Source organism: Triturus cristatus, chromosome 5_2 (genome assembly GCF_964204655.1).
Source record: "Triturus cristatus chromosome 5_2, aTriCri1.1, whole genome shotgun sequence".
NCBI classification, from domain to species: domain Eukaryota; kingdom Metazoa; phylum Chordata; class Amphibia; order Caudata; family Salamandridae; genus Triturus; species Triturus cristatus.
The window spans coordinates 593011819-593033304 of NC_140588.1; the positions used below are offsets into that span (position 1 = coordinate 593011819).

At 42.7% G+C, this 21486-nt stretch overlaps 1 protein-coding gene across 1 annotated transcript in view; it reads right to left on the reverse strand.

Moving 5' to 3' along the window:
* Positions 1–21486, reverse strand: part of GABRA3 (gamma-aminobutyric acid type A receptor subunit alpha3) — a 1714543-nt gene that overhangs the window by 943105 nt on the left and 749952 nt on the right. The gene's annotated exons all lie outside the window — the stretch shown is intronic.

Genomic DNA, 21486 nt, shown 5'->3' on the forward strand with positions numbered 1-21486 from the left:
ATGCAATAGGATGATAGGAATAGAACCCTACAATTTCAAGATTATATTCTTTTCTTGATGTAGGAAGCAATGTCCAAGGCTATTTGAGCATCTGCTATAACAAAAATGACCGATTAGTGTTATTCCACCACCGCGGTTTGTAATTTAGACTGCTGGTGTACTGTTATTTTAATCCTTGCCAAGAACGTTTCATAATAAAGGTTTTTTAACGTCCTCGAGCTAGTTTTAACCTCACCTTTCCTCACAGTTTTGAAAACAATTTTGTTGCGCTGCGCCCTCACTCATACTATTAGCTCTTCATTTGTGGATTCAGTATATCCAATACCATACTTAAAACATCCCTGAGCTCCTCCCTCTCAGAGAGGGGGTTGTAGCCCCCAGAGGAACTAGGTTTTTCCTCTGGGAGGAGAATCCCAAATGATGAAGCATGTCACCTTTGGTGAGTGAGGGATTTCGTCCTGTAAAGGGATATGCCCAAAGATAGGTCTGTTGGGCTTATTTACAGGTTTTGTTTCACTTTTTACTTTTACTTTGATTAAACAATTTGTAGTGGTTTTCCACACTTTCCTAGCACTTCTATAGACCTCAGGATTTCATACTGTTGATTGTATTTGAGCATCTGCACCATCCCTGCAAGCTTGTTCTCTTTTTGAGCACAGGCTCCCCTACTGTTTTTCTTTTTGGCAGAGGGTTGTAGCTCCCGCTTCTAATGAACCCTTCAATTACATATTTGGTGCACATTCAGGGTCACACTTGGGGTATCCTGAATGGCAGGAACTATCCATTTAGCCTCCACCCCAAATGCCCTTCTCAATCTCATCTGTAATCTGTACATCGCATGTCTGACTGCTGCACTCAGCGATGATGCCTAATGGCACATGTACATTATGTCCAGTGGCCAAAGGACAGATATTAACCTTTTAGTGTTTATTTTTTTACATGTTTGAAATTGTATGCAATTATTCTGTGCAAGGTATTTGAAATATTAAAGGCGACCATAGAAGTGGGTGCAAACAGGAGGTTGTTAAGGATCACTAGCTGCAGACCTGTAATTAGGGTTGCTCTTAGCCATTTGTGACAATGACAGTTGTAAGGTGTAGGATTGGTGCTGTACATAGAAGGGCAGTTCCGTCACCCACTCTTCTTCTCCTTCCATTTGGGTACCAAGGGAAATGTACAAGAGTTCACATCAGAGCAGTCAACTGAAGGTTGTATATAGATGCTGCACATACGTAGTGACACTAAAGTGCATTCTGGGATGAGAGTAAGGGTTTGCCTTTCCCAGAAACCAGGAGGCATATTTAACAATTAATCATGCCACACAGCACGTCTCCTTGCTGCGCTGCGTGATAGGGATGCACCATTCTTAACAATAAAAGGTTCATTCCTGTCATTTCCCAGCACTAGCACACAATGTGCTGCCTAGCACCATTGCGAGAACCCTTGCACCATGGTGCAAGGGTGTCCGTGATTGAAAGCAGGATTGTTTTGTGCAGGAAGTAATACCTTCCTGCACAATAACAATCCCATGAGGCAGAATTCAGCACACATAGAAAGAGGAATTAGCAAGGAGATATAAAGATATTTCTTCTGGTTAAGCCTCACCTGAGGAGCCATAGCATTTTGACGCGTTCCCAGGTCAACCTGTAATGGTAAATCTGGGAGTGTGCCAAAATTCGTCCAAGCTCCACCCATGGAATGCTTCCCTGGGGCATAGTAGCGCAACGTAATGATTTGCAATGTGTAGCGTTACTCTAGATTCACCAAGTCATGCAAGTTGGCCTTGCTTGGATTGAGAAATCAAACTTAGGTGTTGCGTCGCTCTTGCTCCTCATTTTATGGATCTAGGGTGATGCAACTCTTTCAGAATTATGGCCCTTAGTTTGTTGGATTTTGAGTCCCTGCTGTAAAACTACCAAGACTTGGAATTATAATCTGGAACTTCCCTTCAGCTTATTGACCAATGTCTTTGAACCGGACCTGCATGAACCCTACTGCTGTGGTGCTTCCAGACAGAGCTGAATTATGTCTGTTTCCTCTTGCATGGGTACAAGCCTCAAGCCCCCACTGTTATAATTGTCCTGCTCTTTACCCAGGTTCAAAATGACCACCCGTCACCCCCCATGATGTAGGGTTTCACTGCTCAGTCATGCGTACTAGCAATGCTAAGGGTTATTGGCAGGCTAACTTGCTTTCACAGACTGAATGTCCAGGGTCCTGGTTATTGCTTAACATCAGCGCTTAGACATTGGATGGTCCATACTTGTCCTTGCAACTGCAGATATTGAGGAATACGCCTGATACTCTGTATATATGAACGTAGATATTAGAGAAGCTTGAACCACATTTTTTGCAACAGACATATATGCTGTAAAATTGAGGCCTCAACGTTTCCTGTACTATGCAACAATTATAAAAAATATAAAACTATTTATTTTCATAGCCTATTGTAATTAGTTACACAGTAGTTCTAGAATCCCACAGAAATGACACATGTTAACGATCCAAATACATTTTTATTTTTCAATTTTTTTATAAAAAATTAAGCAGATAAAGCAGATATATCAAATTTGTCATGGTTGTTTCAGCTTAAACGAGAGACTTATCCTGATATGTCCATAAAAATAGCAGAATACATATACACAATAACATAAACCATTTGGGTTTAGAATGAACTAAATGTAAGTATTCAATTGATCAATCATTCTTCATTATGCTTAGTATCTTGATGGCTTCACCCCTATTAAGTGGTATAGGAACATATATTTAAATTACACAATCCAATAAAATCTTTTAAATCATTATCATTTTAATAGTGCAGCTAATCCTAGGTATGTCTAGAAAGTCCGAGAGTGCATGAGTGCATACATTGGATATGTAATACTTAAAGTGCAAAGATGAGGAATTTAGCAGTTGTTGTTTCCATACTAATATGTCCCATAAAGTGCTTGTATGTAGATGAGAGAGTCTAATCGTAAATTACAAGATCTTTATCTTAAATTGCCAGGAAGCGGTAAATCTTTTAAGATCCCCAACCCTACTAGCATATGCTTTCTCAAACTTTTGAGTTCGTATCATTTTATGATACCATTCCTGGTAAATTGGTGCTCTATTAGTCCTCCGATTCTGGAGGGACATGGAGCGAGCAACTAAAGACATAATAGTTATAAACACATCAGCGTCTTTAACCCAAAGTTGAGATTGCCTTTTAGTACTAATCCCAAAGAGTGCTAAACCTACATTGGGTTGTATCTGAATGTTTAGTGCCCTGCTAAAGGCATCGAACACTTGTTCCCAAAACAATTTTACCCCAGGGCAGGTAAAAAAAATATGCAGCCAATCTCCGCTCCAAACCTGCTTACATCGAAGACAATGGTCTTCCACCTCCAGATACACCTTTGACAGGGCTCAGGGATATAGTATGCCATCCAGCGAGCTCAAAAATAAATTTTCTTGAAGGTTGCAGCTGTTAGAGCTGAGTTCCCTAATTTTGAGATAGGCTGCCATTCTGTTTCTGAAAAAGTACACTGGGTTTTCAAGGATACCTTCCCTAAAAAGCTGTTCATCGAGAGACATTCCGTTTGACACCTTAGTAACCTATATTAATTTTCCATCCCCCTCATTCTTGTCTTAAAAAGAGCCGTCATTGTTTGTAAAGAGATGGCGCATGTTGATACGTAGAATTTTTTAATAAATTGCATGAGCTGCAGACATCCAAAATAAAACATTTATAATGATCCCCACATCTTTCTTGGATGTTCTGCCAGGAGATAATACCGTTTCCTACCCACAAATTTCCTAATTCTTTAAATCCGTTCATATACCAGTACCTCACATGATTTTTAGGAATTTTAACCCCAGGGCCTGGAATTCATCTAACTGCAAATATCTATAGCCCACAGATTGTCCCCTCGTGGCATAGAATGTTTGAAGTCGGGTAGAGTATTCCTGAAGAGCCTTGCACCTTGTCTTATATGGGAATTTGCAGTCTTCAAAAAGGCCAATATCTGTACCATCTTTTCAATTAATTTTTTTTCTGAGTTCCTACAGCATCTAAGATCCACACTGTTCTATCTAAAATGGCATCTTCATAATAGGAATACATGTTGGGTAGCGCCAATTCACCCTTGCTTATATCCAATCGGAGTATTGAAAATTTAACTCTAAAAGCCTTTTTATTCAAAATATAACACCTGAGAAGAGTGTATAGTTCCTTAAATATGTCCTGTTAATTTTAATTAAGATATTAGAAAAAAGAAAAAACAACAAAGGTAAAATAGACATCTTGTCAACGCTACACGTCCTCTCAATGTAAGAGGGAGAAATGTCCATCTATCCAATGAGTCCTTGATTTGCTCCACATTGGTTCGTAATTCTGTCTAAAACGTTCTTCATATTTATTTGTAACTCTTACCCCTAGATGACGAATTGGTTGGTTGTGAGATGCCTGTTGTTGAAGATTTAAAGGGAATGTGCTAAGCAGGGCATTAAAAACAAGCATTTCGGTCTTGCGGTGGTTGATTTTGTATTCCCCCTACTGCTTGAAAACGATCAAATTCAGGCATTAGTGCATCAAGATTTTGTCTTTCTGACCTAAGATAAAGTAGTATATCGTCCACAAATTTAGACATTCCCAGAATTGGTGGCTCTCTATCACTATTAGCCCTAATACTGATAGCTAAAGGTTCAATAAAAAAAGTAAACAACACTGGTGAAAGAGGGCATCCCTACCATGTCCCTCTATCTATTTTAACCACTCCTGCTAAGTTGGAATTAATAAGAACCTTTGCCTGTGCACCATGGTATACTATAAGGCATGTTGGTAAACTGCGATGGGAAGCTAAACTCTGTAAGGGCATAAAAAAGACCATTCCAATCGACTAGGTCAAATGCCAATTCGGCGTCTACCATCATTATGACTGCAGATGTCTTATTAATGTTATAGTAATTATGGGCTTGTATTAAAAAAGTTGTATTCGATTCCATCATTCTGTTGGCAATAAATCCTGTCTGATCCATATGTATTAACTTCTTGGCTGTATATATACATTCTTCCATTGGCAAGAGCCTTTACATACGAAAGGTAAATATCCTCATTAGGGAGACATTAAGATCCACTCTGCATAAGTTTAACTTATGATGTACATATACCTTATAAGGTTCTCCTACCTGCCCATCTCTATAATGATACTATGACCTTTGAAAGAAGATGTCACATCTTATTCTCCACTGATGAAGAATGTTGCCTACGACAATATATTGGGACTGTAACATTTCTATTGATTGAAATTAGCAATGTCCATCTATATTTCTGCAGTTATGTGATGACGTGCCAGTGAGCTATTTGTAAAGCACAGCTGTGATATATAATATATTACCGAAGCAAGCTGCAATGTGGACAAGAAGTGGCATCAGACACATTAAGTTCAACATGGGAATAACATGGTAGACTAAGCAATATGCACACTGACATACGCAAACACTATGGGTAGGGTCTCAATGTGCGGTGGGTAGCTTAACATCCCCCTGTTCCACATATGCTGCTGCATACACCCACACAAATTCACAGTGGCAATCAAAGCATAAAAAGTGTAAAAAAACACACCTAGGTTTACACATATGCAGAAATTCAGATCTTCAATTTTTGCATATATGGACCCACATGTTGGATGTGATAGTCTTTTGTAGGATAGGCACATAGAAATCTTCATGTGAACCATAGCATTATACATCTATGGAATTCCCAAGAAGCAATATAACATAACAAATGTAGAGGAGGTCTACATGATAGTGATCTATGTTTGTGTCTAAGGCACCCATATGCTTACACACTTTTTCCCTAAACAGTCACACCTAGAACTGTAATCCCCCGGATCAAAGTGAATCAAATCAAATGGCACAATGGAATTTGTAATTGTGGGGCAATGTGTAAGATGGGCTCTCGGTTCAAGTCTGTATCAAATACGACCCTCCCAAAAGTAAATGGGAAACTCCAGTAAATCCCTTGCCTGCACTTAAAAGGGTAGAGAACACCCACAAAAACGGATAGGGTGTAAGTAAAGGGGTTTCTCAAAAAGACAAGCGTGGAGCTTGATATCACTTCCACTGACATTTTGAGGAATCAACAATGATGGGAAGACAAACATAAATGAATAAATACGTCATGCAGTACTCCTGAAGTCCAGTACATGGAGACATGTGGAAAAATGTGCTTCCTACAGAGTAATATTTTTTCTGTGTTTGATTTGAAACCTATGGTTCAATTACATTTACATACATTCTTGGTTACTTACCTAAACTATATTTTGCATGACCGCATGAAAGTCCATATGTGTCTTTCATTTCTAAACTATTAAACTACAATAATTTGATGGCTGTGTTCGATTACTCATGTATATTTGTGATTACAAAAAAGGAAAAAGGTACCCCCTAATTAATTTAAGGGGGAAATATAAAACTGGCAAGGGAACCTCTAAACTGACCTTTGTTGCTTTTAGTGTGACCATCTAAGGCTCATAAAAACCACAACCCCAATATCAATGTCATACAACAAATTGATCAAATAAATATATATTTTTATTATTTTTTCTTTGTGCAAAAAATATTTTATACTTTAATATATTTTTTCATTGTGCTGCTTAAAAATACAAGTTCATCATTTTCTACACACACATTTAACAGTAAAACAATTACAAAAAGCAGTTACTTAGATTTCTATAAAGCCTCAAATATTTGAATGTACAATGGTCACATTTTTTATCAACACTGGAATCATGAATTGACACTTGAATTACTTCATCTGTTCCCTATATACAAACTAGGTAACCACTAAGACTGTTCTTAGATCAAAAATGTAATTGCTGAAAACACACATAACCCCACACTCACCATCAGCACTTCTCTCTCACCTATCAAACCAGCTCATTCACAATAACAAATGCAAAAACAACAGTTGATGGACAGAAGGCAGAACAATGTCATACATTCTCCCCAGTACAGAGATCTGGGCCTAAATCCATCATTTGTGAGCACACCATGCCATTCCAGTTTGAATCCAGCCATATGCAAATCAGTCTTGACCCTATGCCTCATGGGAACAGTGCAGCCCGAACTGCCAAGCCAGGCCCTGCCTGGACTGGAAACAGCATCCTAGGACCGGTTTAGTTGTTTCACCACTCTTCAGCCAGGATAGCTTGATTCCAAAAACACGCGTTTCGGTGGATGTTCATTTAGACCACCTTTCTCAGGGCCAAGAAATTAAAAAGAATCTCAAATGGAGCGGCCGGTGGTTATCTGTGATATAATAACACAGGTCAATGAATAAGACACTGAGGGGCATATTCACAAGGATCTATCGTCAATGGCAAATTATCGCAGCCAAAGTAGCGATAAACTTATCGCCCCAATCACAAGTACCAGTTTACCCGCAATAGCAGCCGCAAAAAACATCGCCACAGATGAGCCCCGCAAATATCGCTAATGAGATGCAGAGTAGGCGTTTCCGTGCCAAAAGCCGTGACAAAACCACTCCGCAACATTCACAACGTCCAGCCAGAACTGCGATAAGAACACAAAACAGGTGATAAGGCGCGTTAGCAGCAGGAAAATAACTCCTGCTCTGACCTGGTGCAAAGTCGGACCACAGCCTGCACCACAAAAGGGAGCCCAGCCCAGAGCCACACCTGAGGAACAAGAGATGCATCTGGACAACTGAACATGCAGCCCAGAGGGCCGAAAGGGCAACAACACCCTCCGCCACCACCCCAGGAACCCCTCCCCGGCACTCCTCGACCAAAGACATGCCACATCAGCTACACCTAAACATGTACAAAATAAACTGCATGATGTCGCACAATCACAAGTGGTGACATGCATGTGTCATCACAAAAATGAGCATCACACATTCACTTTCGAAGCAACAAATAAAACTTTATTAAAATGAACACTGAACTGAAATGAAGACACATGGCGGCTCCCCTCGGGACAATCTGTAGGTCACAACCTGCAAGACAAATATCTTGATGAGAAGGTATGTCCGTAGGTCACAACCTGCAAGACAAAAATCTTGATGAGAAGGTATGAGATAGAGAGAGAGAAGAAGAGAGGGGGAGGGAGAGAGAGAGAGAAGAAGAGAGGGTGAGAGAGAGCGAGAGAGAGAGAGAGGGAGAAGAAGAGAGGGGGAGAGAGAGAGAGAGAAGAAGAGAGGGGGAGAGAGAAAGAGAGAGAGAGAAGAAGAGAGGGGGAGAGAGAGATAAGAAGAGAGTGGGAGAGAGAGAGAGAGAGAAGAAGAAAGTGGTAGAGAGAAGAAGAGAGGAGGAGAGAGGGATAAGAAGAGAGGAGAGACAGAGAGAGAAGAAGAGAGCGGGAGAGAGAGAGAGAGTGCCACCCCTGTGCACCCAGGCCACACTGCTCACCTGCTGCCACCAGTGTGTCTCCAACCACTTGCCGGTATGAATTACAGTTCACCAGGTCACACATCTGAGACAGAACCATCATCTGAAACAGAGTCCAGATACATGATTGGCACAGTATTCACAATTGCACAAGACATCATCGCCTGCCCGCCCATGCACACCCAAGCAGAGGCACCCTAGCCCCTCCTGTTGCCCAGCGGAGCATGCCCGCCCATGCACACCCAGGCAGAGGCAACCCAGCCCCTCCCACTGCCCATCGGTGCATGCCCGCCCATGCACACCCAGGCCTCACTGCTCACCTTCCGCCAATGGCGTGCAGACCAGAGGTCCCACCACGTGATGCTGCAAGCCACAAGCCCGGGGCCCGCAGACATGGCACCCTCCACATCATGCAGCCCTGCTCCGTAGGCCACCAGGTCTCACGTTTGGTGCTGGGTCTTGATTACGCCATGGCAAAGGACTTACCTGTGCACCCGGCCTCATCGCAGGCAGCACACATGCTCAGCCCAATAGGTGCCACTAACTCTGGGATCCCGGAAGCGATGTCACGTGGCGGTAGGCCCACACTGTCCGCTGGCTCTGGCCTACACTGCGGTCCAGCAGGGCACACAAAACCTGAGCTGTCCGGACCACCAAGATGGGGCATCATCACAGGCTGCACAACCGCTCAGCACTTAAGGTGCCCCTAACTCAGTGCACCCAAAATCACCGTCCCGTGGCGGGGTGCCTGTGCCAGCTGCAAAGCTTTGGGTTCCACTAACCCTGTGCAACCCCAGTCAGCGCCACATGGTGGTAGGCCTGTGACGGCCGCAAGGCCTCGGGTGCCACTAACCCTGTGCGCAACAACTCATGGGCCCTTTATGATTGAGAACCGTGGAGCATCTGTCAACCAGTCACCACCGGCAGAGGGGAATGTGACGTCGTCAGGCCCTAATGTGGTGGAGTCACATGGCCTGTGACGCCTGTACCGGATGGGTGTGGTGTGTGTGCAAACCTGCCTTCAGGGAGTGGCTGTGACATGCTGACAACTAGACCAGTGACCTGCACACCACTAGCGAGTACACCTGTGATGGGTAGCAATGAGGGCCCCCCTCAGAGCGTAAGCGGAGTGGTCTGGCCTGCCATACGCCAGACCAGCGCAGGGCTTGCAACAATGACTCATGGGTTCTGGGTGTGGTTCAGTCCATGTCTGTACATGGAAGTGACTGATGCGTGTGTCCCTGATGTAGTGTCCACGGCACCCGGTACACAATATGCAATGTAGCACCCTCTGACTGGCATCCCACAGGATGAGCATCATTGATGCAAGGGAAATCACTGTCCCTACATTCATCCACACATTCATACATGAATGATGAAAGACATAACACAGCAGCGCGTTACTGGATGTTTATTGCACATCTAGTGCAGTTTTGCAGCTGGAGCGGTACAGGACAATGCCAAGCATACTACACAGTATGGGCCCGTGGAGGTTCAGCCAGAGTCCATCCGGTGATGACAAGTACTGTGGAAGAGGAAGGGTATAATCCGCAGTCTGATCGCCGTGTTATTGGTCATCAAACAGGATATGGCAGTCTATGTCGCTGTCCAAGGTGAGTGCATCGGAGTGTATCGGGGTTCAGTGGAAGGTCATGGGGCCATGTGCGGCACCAAGCAGAAACAGGCTAGGTGGCGGAAATGAATGCTAGTGCCTCCTGATCACAAACCCATCCACGTCCTCGTCCCCGGATGTGTTCTGTGCCCCACCTGTGGGTGTTGCAGTACCAGCTGAGGCACTGTGTGCCACTGACACATCAGGTGCCAGAGTGGATCCATCTGCCGCACTGTGAGGCAATGGCATACCAGGGGGCGGAGATATGGATGGTGTGGGGGCAGCAGCATTCATCATCGCTACGCCTTGTGGCAGCAATGCTATGATGAGGATCTGCAGGGCATGGTAGATCCCAGCTACATTTCGCTGGTATGCAGTGATGGCTGCCATCCTTTCTGCCTCCATCCGCACCATGTCCTCCATGAGCCTCCGCATGTGTGCCAGCTCACGGCTGGTATCGCTGGAGCCCCTCTGAGCAGACAGGTGTTCTCCTCCGCACGTCATGACTCCAGCGATGTCAGTCAGGGCTCATTGGAGACCATGGAATGGGCCTAGAAACCCATGGATGGCGTCCAGTTTGGTAGCCATGAGGTCGAACCTCCTCGATGCAGCTGGGCAGCCCCGATCCTGGAGGTGAGTCACGGATGATGTCAATGATGTCTAGGAGGGTTTGTGCGTCGATGCTGGGTTTGTCCTCCTCGTCATCAGTGAAGAGTGGCTAGGGTTGTTGACGGTGGCCCTGCAATGTGAAGGGGAGATGGTGTATTGCAACATGTCCACATGCATATAGCCGCATGGTACATGTTGACATTCAGACAGCATGGCATTGTACATTGTAACAGTCTATAGATCTGGGTGATAACCTAGAGTCATTGAGGGTGTGCACTGTGCTCTGCTTGATTGTGCATGTGTGCCATTGTGGCCATCTCCACCCGTACCCCCCAGTACCTGGTGATCACTCACCCTGTTGCTGTTGTGTTGTGTCTTGTCGAGCAGTGTCCGGTCCCGCTACTCCGGACACAGTATCCACACTGAAGACTGTTGACACCAGCTCCTCCATTTCATCCAGCTTGAGCTGTGGCGCTGGACCCCCACCTCCAGTCTGCATTGCTGCCTTCTGGTTGGCTGCGAGTTTCTCCTTGGTCTTTCGCTTGATGTCATTCCATCTCCTCTTGACCTCGTCCATTGTCCTCTTGTGCTCTCCGACGGCATTCACCTTGTCCAGGATGTCCCGCCATATTCCATTTTCAGTGCCCAATGACACGTTGGAGGTGACGAACAGTTGTTGATGGTGTTTCATCACCTCCGTGACTATGATCCTGTTCGCCTGCGGACTGAACTTCGTCTTCCTCTTCTTCTTGTCCTTGCCCTTCCCTGTCCCCGAGGTCCCGGGCTGGTCGTCCAGGGTGCTTGTGGGGTTGCGCTCGTCCTCTGCGCCTGCTCCAGCTGCCTCCATGGTGCTTGGGTGTTGGTCTTTTTGTGTTTGGGTGTTTTCATCTACTTTTATAAGGATTTTTCCCACCTGCCAGGTGTGTGTTGCAGGCCTGGTGCTGCTTAGCGCTGATTTCCTCATCGCGCTTTGGCCCATCGCAGGTTTTTTTGCATTAGGGTTTGTGTTTTTATCTCTGTTGAGGTGGTTTTATTGCGGGCATTGGCCACGGTTTTGGCCAACTATTGCATGGGGCCGCCTTGTTGTGAATTACACATTGACACTGGGTTATTTTCCTGCGATAGGCTGCGATGTGTAAAGTTGCGTTAACATTTTTGGGTGATGTTTAGCACACATGCTTGTGAATATACCCCTGAAGGTTGAACATTTAATAGAACTTTTTAACAAAAATGCCTACAATCCGTATTCAGAATCAGGTACTCACATTATAGCATCCAATTTGCACAAAGTCACACACACCAATAAGCAAACTGACTCATGCCATGCCACCCTGTGCTCAGAATAACAAAGACGTGGCCAGGGATCACAAGTTGTAAAAAAAAAAAGGAAGAAGAAATAGAAAGCAGCCTTCACCAGGTAACTGGTCAACAGTGTGTTCTGTTGTTTAGAAGAAAAGTGACAAAATTGCAAAGAATAGATTAAAAACATGCATAGCTAATTGGCTTGTTCTCACTCTTACCGAAGAGTAATCCCGTTGGATAGGGCCAAGAATCCTCGCACATGATAAAACAAGGCACAAAGAAAAAATAATGAAATATATGTTTTTGTGATTCATTTGTTGTATGATATTGATATTGGGGTTGTGGTATTTATGAGCCTTAGAAGGTCACACCAATCGAAATATAGGTCAGTTTAGGGGTTTCCCTGCCACCAGGTGAAGGGATCAACCCTAGGCTGCCATGTAAAGGCCTTGCACCCATGGGGGCCCTACTGGTGACCCCCAAAGTCATATTCCTACAGCCCTTTCCATCTGCATCGAAATCGGACGCATAGTGTGCACACATTACAAATATTTACAAAAATGTCAGTTGCAAATACACATGGTGACAGCATCTAAACCTCATAACCAACAGGAAAGAGCTACACACTAAAAATGACCCCTCAAATCAGGTGAGCCTTAAACATACCCTATAACCACTACATTGGAGGTGCCTCCAACGGTCTGCACACCAGCAAGTCCTGAACCATAAAATCACAATCCGCTATATGCCTAACACAATATAGTGGGTAGCAATAATAAAAGTCAGGGCCTACTGCCTTTATCGAGGTGTCAGTTCATTAATTAGGGTAAGAAAATAAACCTAATGATTGATTCAATCTCCATTGAAAACCTCACTTAAAAGCTGATTCTCATTTTGTGGCCGTAGGACTCTGAGCACTTTCCCATTGGAACGCTGTGTGAAAGCGCATGTGCCATTCTTACACATGCTAAAGTTAGGAGTCCTAAATTTAGGACTACTAAATTGAGAAAAATCCTAATTTTAAGACTTTCCGTATTCACAGACGGCATTTAGGAGTCCTAAAGTTAGGAGTCCTAACTATACTACTACTAAACTGAGAAAAATCCTAATTTTAAGACTTTCGGTATTCACAGAAGGCATTTAGGAGTCCTAAAGTTAGGACTCCTAACTTCTGTGAATACCGAAATGAGTAAGTGCCTTCTGTGAATACCAAAATGAGTAAGTGCCTTCTGTGAATACCAAAATGGTAGTAAGTTTAGGATTTTGTCTTAAGTTAGTTCTGTGAATCGGGCCCTAAGTATTGTGCCTGGAGACCAGATTGCCTTCTGCGGAGCCCCAAACCATGCCCGTATCAAAGGAATGTGGCCCGTGCATTGTGGGGCTTCAGAATGCACAAGCGTCTCCTTGGTGGTGAGGGGATTTGCCAGTTGCGGGGCTCAGTGTGTCCAACTTCATCATCCATGCCGCATCTGTCACGTGTGACATACCGACTGCATGCTCATTGCATGTGGTGTCCGATTCACAGGTTGCAACTCTCAGAAGGAGGGTGCATCCATAGTAGTGGTTCATTCTACCTTGTGCAGTACTACTGAACTTGTGACTGTGTGTGTGGGTCCCGATTGTCTGTTAAGACTCATATCATTTTGCACCAGATGTTGTGCCTCATTCCAGGGAGGTTCAGCGAACTTGATTGTGTGTTGATTGTAAATGGAATGTCTGGTGCGACTGGTATCATTGCACACCAGACATTGTGCCTCATTCCATGGTGGTACGGCAAACCTGACTATGGTTTGATTGTGACTCGATTGTCTATTGCAACTCCTATCATCACGCACCAAATGTTGTGCCTCATTCCAGGGTGGTATGGGAAACTTGACAATGGGTTATTTGTAACAGAATTATCTGGTGCGACTCGCATCATCACGCCCCAGATGTTGTGCCTTATTTCAAAGTAGGTATGGGGAGCCCAACTTTTGCTTCATTATGACTGGGTTGCCTGATGCAATTCATACCATCATGCACCAGATGTTGTGCCTCATATCTAAGGAGGAACTGAGAACACAACTCGTGGTTCATTGTAACCGGATTGTCTGGTGCGACTCAGATCATAGCGCACCAGATATTGTGTATGAGTTCCAGTGGTGTGCGGGGACAGCTGCACCCCCATTCACCACGTGTTCTGTCTTGCCCTCAGTGTGGTGAATCAATAGCCTGAGTCCCCAACCATACTGACAACTTTGTGTTCCCAGGAAGTATTACCCGGTATGAATCTGGGTGGTGAGAGTAAGTGACTGGGCTGAGAAACACATCCGAGAGCGATCGGAAGTGGATCAGGAGACTGAATGACCCCCCCCCAGTGCTTCACAGAACTGGGCTGGTACCGGAAGGCGAAATAAAGGACCTCTTGATTGAACTGGGACAGCCTCTAGACCGTCTCCCCTCTGCATAAAGTGGATGAACTTCCTAAGTGATGGCCAACCCCCATTTGTTGACTGTTGCTTGTTTACTCTGACAGTTACTTCAGCCTTCTCCCCTAGGCCCCTGACTAAGTGTGACTCTGGCCTTAAACTGGTATAGTAAGGGGTATGGAGTTTAGACTCTAACCTGTGAGCAGAGTTGTGGGGGGGGGGTACATGAGAGGTGTGGGAGGGATTGTTCCATGGGGTCCACATTCATATTATCAACTGACTTGCCGGATATCCTTTGCACCGCGTTACAGTGCTGAGTGCAATAGTGTGAGAGTGTGCTTCATACAAATTTGTTGATATCCTTTGCAATCGCGTTACAGTGCTGTGCGAGTGTGGGACAGTATGCTGCATGAGAACACCCTGCAAATAGTTGCACCACGCAGTGGCGTTGTTTTACTTGTTTGTTTCCTTACCTAAAGAATACTTCATTTTGACATTGGTTTTACCAGTGCGGCCTTAGTCCGCAGTGCTGATGAAAAGTGTTATAAAATTCCTGTGTGTACACATTCCTGGTATCATTGCAACCTGGGGTGCATCCTAGACATTTTTGGATTTGAATTGTGTTATTTACCAGGGTGGGCACAGTTCTGACAATGTATCACACTGCATAAGTGTTCTGGGGTAAAATAAGATTTTTCCCATGTTGCATATTACTAATATTATTTTAACACTGTTGGGCCTAGGATGCTAGAAATTTTTCCAAGTGAGATTTATGCCCAGAAATACATGATGTTCATGTTGTGTTAATTAATGTGTGTGTTCAATACGATCTTTATTTACATACAACATGTGTGAAGTCACTTTTGTGATGTTCAGTGTATTTATTGTCAGGGTGCTGTGCCAATTCTTTACACTTTTCCTCTGTGATAAGCCTGACTGTCCAGTTCCAAGCTACCCAACAGTGAGAGCAGGTTATACAGTGATTGTAATCACCTAACCCTGACAGGCGTGGTAGGTTCTGCCTGGCTAAGGCACCACTGCAGCCAAACAGAAAGTAAGTTACGACAGTGCCAATAAAGTTTCAGCTGTTGAAAATAATAAGTTGTGCCTGAGCCTGTTGTCTACCTGTACACTTACTGCTAAACAGACACAGGGCTTCAAGACAAACATATGTACGCTCACTTTAGAGCCATAAAAACAATGTCCTCAACTCCATCAATACTTAGAATCCTGTCAAAACTCTCCAGGTCATTTAGTCCTGATTCAGAGAGAGTTAGAGTGACCACCAACATCATAAGGCAAGGAACTTGTAGGAAATAGGAGGTTCACCACTGATCATGGGTGGCCTCTGATAAAGCAGCAATGCACCTACTATTCCTCCTGGAGCCCCATCCTTTATGGGGTGTAACTATTTGTCAAAGTATGTGGCTCTATGTCCGATGCAGTGACAAGCCATGTTTTAGGGCTCCTTTTGGTATAAAAATGCAAGCTTAGGTGCATGTGTCACTTCTTCATTTATCTGTTTAGCCTAAGACCAGGAGGGGCATCAGCAACGCTTACAGTAGGGTCAACTAGGGAGCCCATAGCCCGCAAGGTCCCTGCTGTTTTCCATGCCTGTACAGCTCTTATGCACCACCACAGAAGCCAGCTTCCTTCTGGTGCTGTCATTGTGAGTGGGGTCCTTTGTGCTGGGTTCTTCCCACACACTGCTCCCCACAAACACAGGCATCTGACAAGCGGGAAGCACCCAGTAATGTTCCCAGGGCTTTGGCCCTTGCTGGGAGCTACTAAAATGAAGCATGGTGATCTTCCTCAAGTTTCCCCAATGGTACTTCCTTCCTGTAAATAAACTATCCTTTTTTCATGCTGTAGCCAACAGGAGAGTTTATTTCACACCTCCTGGCCTATAAATATTTGTGGTTATGTGGGAGCTGTTTTTTTTTCCTTTTCACTGCTCTCCCTCAGATGAGCTCTTCACAGACTGCTGTTTAAGGATTCTTGGCAACACTCGGGCCTGCTACTCTGTCTGCTATAATACTAACAGTGGTCCAAGTACATAATTATACAGCACATAAATATAATGCAATAAAAGAGAAAAGATTTGTTTTCACAAAAAACAAAAAACATTGATACCCATACAGAATATATACACGTTTTACTAAGAACACAGAGTATAAAATACAATACAAATTTTAACTGACGGTGCTCACACATTTACACAAAACCAAAATCAGTTCATACAATAACCAGTGTAAACAGAAAGACAATGGCAGTGGCAAAAACACTGATTGGACAAAACACAAAACCAGAAATGGCAATTAATGCATCGTCTTGAATAGGTGCCAAAGGTAAGCGTTGACGGCGTTTCAACCAAATATCAATGAAATGGTGATCATCAGGACAACACAATAATTGATAGTGCATCCAACAAAGAATTCTGCAATAGATATATACAAGGGTATCAAAAATCGGAGAATCAAATTTTTATCAGCAACCACATCGCATTAGATGATTATTCACCCCCAAGAAAAGCGAGACATAAAAATTGACAATGAAAGAAATATAAATAATAATTTAAAAAAGGTAGAAAAAGCATACCTAGTGAAAAGTGCAAGTCAAGGTGCTCGGTCTTCTAGCAACAACGCATAGTAAATGTACACAACAAATCATGCATTAACAGGAAACAAATCTTGAAAAAATATTCACCAAAAGTGTCTGAATAGGATTTATAAGAAGTAAAACCCTTTAGAAAAAAGGAATAAACCCTTAAGAAAAAAGAAAAAAGAAGAAATAGGAACCTACTTATTTAGGATCTCATGAGATCCTACATAAGTAGGTTCTTATTTCTTCATTTTTCTAAGGGTTTCATTCCTTTATTCTAAAGGTTTTTACGTATTATAAATAAACGTCTCATCAAATCCTAAATAAGTAGGTTCCTATTTCTTCTAAGGGTTTTATTCCTTTTTTCTAAAGGGTTTTACGTCTTATAAATCCTATGCAGACACTTTACCCCATGCCTACTGCCACTGCATGAACAAAGTGCTTTGTTTTAAATGTATGCATCCACAACGAACTGGCATTATATCTTTAACAGTACCTGCGTCTTAATTACTGTTTCTTGGTTTTACACAGAGGGTTCTTGCCCTAATCGTTGCTGTTATTGTTTGATTTATTATAACTCGTTGTTGCCACATTCACAGACCATTTTCTATGACTTTATAAATCAAAGATATATAGGATGATATGAGGTATTTTGTCAGACAAGCCATTACACATTTTCCACTGTTTTGATTAAAACACATTATGATGCATTATGCAAAGACACTGATACACATTATCCAGTTATGACAGCTTTTGAGAACATAACCATATTGACCATGAGTTACTTAATCGCAGGATTAACCGCGTTTTGCAGAACGCATAGAATGCTTACCTATGCCCACCATCTTGGGAGGCAGCACATCGTTTATATCCGAAGCATGCATGCACATGTTGGCATGCCGCTTCTTCCTTATATAGCGGCATACAGATGCTGGGCGCACTACATAGGGGCATATTAACAAGGGCTTTATCTCCGCTTTTTTAACTTTAAGAGCCAAAAAAGCAGAGATAAAACTATCGCCCTATTTACAAGAGGGTGCTAACATGCATAATCGCATGTTAGCACCCTTTTTCCCGACGCCTCCCTTTGCATCTCTAATGAGATGCAAAGTGGGCGTCACTGCGCAGTACAGTCTTGCAAATATCGCTGATGTGCACACCGCTGTTTTCTCCAAAAACGAAAATCTGCTAAAATCCTGATTTACCCATCCCTAACATAGGGGGTGGATTATGCTGCTATGACCACAGGGTCGTATCAGCAAGGTTATCTCCCTTTTGCAGGGAACATCGCTGGAAAACCAGCGATGTTCCCTGCAAAACGGCGATTTCCCCTGCTATCTCTGGAATTTTTATCGCCCTGGAGCAAAGCGTTGTTGATAACGCGCTACCAGGGCGATAAATTCCAGAGAGAGGCGGCGATGAATAACAAAGCGCTAAGCGCGCTTTGCGTTATTCATCGCTGTTCCTTGCTGATATGCTGCTAAATCTTTTTGGGCTGGGAGACATCAACCACGCTAAGGTATGGACAGCACACTGAATAGACCTTCCATGTCGGGTGGAGTTTTTTGGTTCACCAACTAGTGATAGTTTCTTTCATTATTCTGTTTGCTAGATTCAAATGAAATGGAATGCAATGAACCAATAATTTAGCACACATCATTCTAAGCACTAGGCGAGTGTTCAACTAAGTTGCTGTGGCTATTTTTCTGCATGAAACCCATGGTGTTTGTAAACTATTCTAAACTTTATTATTCTTTGGCAATTTTCAGGAGTCACTCCTTCCAGAGGACTCACATTACAGGCAGATTGTTTCCAGCCTTTGAACTGATGTTTGCCCAGACTTACTAAAATGCCATTCATGGTACAATACAACTCCAGGTGAGCCACAGCTGAGAATATAAAAAGATTGGATGCATTCTCTAAAAAAAGAAAAACAAGGTCTGATACATATATTTAATACACAGGTTTCTCGATAGTCAGTCTTGATGAAGACCCATAAAGATGTTGCTTAGTAACCACGTTATTGGAGGGTCGAAACGTCCATGATTTATATGAATTGACTGTACTGAATTTCCAGTCCTGTGGTCGTCAGAGAAGAGATAACCTCTGCCCTCTCATATGAGACTAGAAATCATAATGACTTGGACAGGCTGATTATCATTTTCTTATGATTTTGTTGTGAATTTGAACGTGTTTTTTGTTTATCTATACAGTCACATTTTACTTGACGCACTGCACAAGCACTTTTACTTTGCACTTATGGAGCATCCGTCTTGTACATTGATGTGAAGCAATTTTATTAATCATCATATGAATATATGAAACACTATAAGTTAAACAAGCCAGTGTCTGCTTTTTTGTTTTGTGTTTTTTCTATGGTGATTTATGCCATGCATATGCAACTATTAAGTAAATGTATGCACACTGGTTTCTTTGCTTCCACAGACCCATTTATTTTTGTGTGCATATCTAATTAAGTGCTGGTTCAGAGAAATATTACCAAAATAAAGGAGTGCAAATGTGATCAAATTAATCTTCCCTCTCAAGACTAATCGCAACCCATGGAAGAAAACATTAGACATCTCTCTAGGTCAAGCCTTGGCAAAATTATTGTTTTGGTGTAGCTTTTCACCTACTGTGTCAATACCATATATCACTATAGACTTACAGTGAATCACTACAACTCACAGTATGGTCAAAACGAAATTGGAATATTTCTTTTTGAATCCTCAATTCAATCATAAGGTGCTGGCTAACATCAATTTATTAATGGTCCTGTCTGTGACAGGCTTCCTTTGTGCAGATATCAGACTGAGTTAGACATTAATCCCACTCGATCACCCACACATGGGTGCCCACACACCTGCACACATGATCATGTGTAACCAGACCATGTTATATTAGGGATATTATCATATTTTAAACGGAAGGCACTTGTGTTTCTTTGATAATGGAAACAGGGTTTGACTATGTCAATACAAACTGTAATGTTGATTAAATCAGGTATGTAGTAAGACATACAATTAAGCTAAAAACATTGGATTAGACATGTACAATTTATGCAACTGCCTTTCGAAATTGTATGGAAAAGGAGAAGCACATTTTGTTTTCAACTTACAAAATGAAGCTAACATACTTAGATAATATCTCTAAGGCTAAAGAAGTAATAGTTATAAAGTAAAAAATCCATAGTATTTGTTAAACTCATGAATTGGAAACTATATCTCAGGGACCACTTGAGAAGCAAAAAAAAGACACTGCAAGTAGTTTAAGAACAGATAGCAATTCAGATCTGTGTGCTTAGTGTGCGAATAATGGACTGTAGACTTTCATTATGTTCTGCCTGGACAAAGGAGAGATGGGGGGTGGTCAATGACAGCAGATGAGGTTTTCCTTCAAAAGTTATGTTTTCAGCACATTTATCAAGTGAGTGTGTGCTATGATGAGATACTATTTCAGAATCTAAGTACATTGCTACAGAAGACTTCTCTTCTGATCATTTTGTTTTTTAAATTACATGCAGGTGATTTCATGGCCTTGAGTTTTTTGTTGGTCTCCAGAAATGGTCATTTAATGACAATCTGGGGATCATTTTAGTTGTTAAAGTCTTCTGGATGATTTAATAGACTTTCAATCTGATAGAGAACCATGGGGAAGCCAAAGAGGTTCTGTCATATTGGTGGTGATGGGATCCTACTTCTTGATACAATTCAGTGGCTGGCACTGGCGTCATCAAGGTGAGAAGGAACCAAGGCTTAATTGGTGGTTCTAGAATTCATTTCAGTAAGGCAGTTCTTTATTATTTGGATAAGAAATGACTTTTACCAGACTGTCTGAATTCTCTAGACAACGTGGTTACAGAATCAGAGATTACTGTCATTAAAAACAAATATTATTTTATTTGTGCTTATTTGAGATGTTTCGCCATTAAGGTTCAAATAGGAGAGTCACCCCCAGTAAAGAGCTTCAGCTGAAAGGGTTTGCTACGGTTTATTAACTCAGTCTTTGTGGTGTTCTCTTTGACTTTGGCATTTGCCATACAAGCTTGAATAATTGACATGTTATCTTTTACGTCAACAATATCATTGCTTTTAGAAACTTTCATGTAGTTTTGTAAGTCATAGTAAGTTTTGAGCTGTCCAGGGATGCTTCGAAAGGTTCTATGCACAATTTGAAGACCATAGAGAAAGGATTTTCAAGAGATATTATACGACCTACTTTGGCATGGTTTTGATAGGATTTCTAGCCATGAGCAATGGTCAATGTGCTGCTCAAGCCCTTGTACCCATGCATCTGAATGGTGATAATGCCCTTCTCAATGGCCACCCAGACTCCATACTGGCACACCTTAGGGGAGTCCTCCATGCTGCAGCATGTCTCATCCAGGACCTGAAGAAATATATACCTCATGCTGATGGAACACCGTTGACTCCCCTTTCTGGCTTGCTCCATCTTAAAAACCAGCTGCATCAGTTACAAAGCAATCACAACCACCACCCTCTGTTATCTTGCAGACAGAACACCATCAGACTTCAGAGCAAGAAGTGTAAAGAAGAAAAAA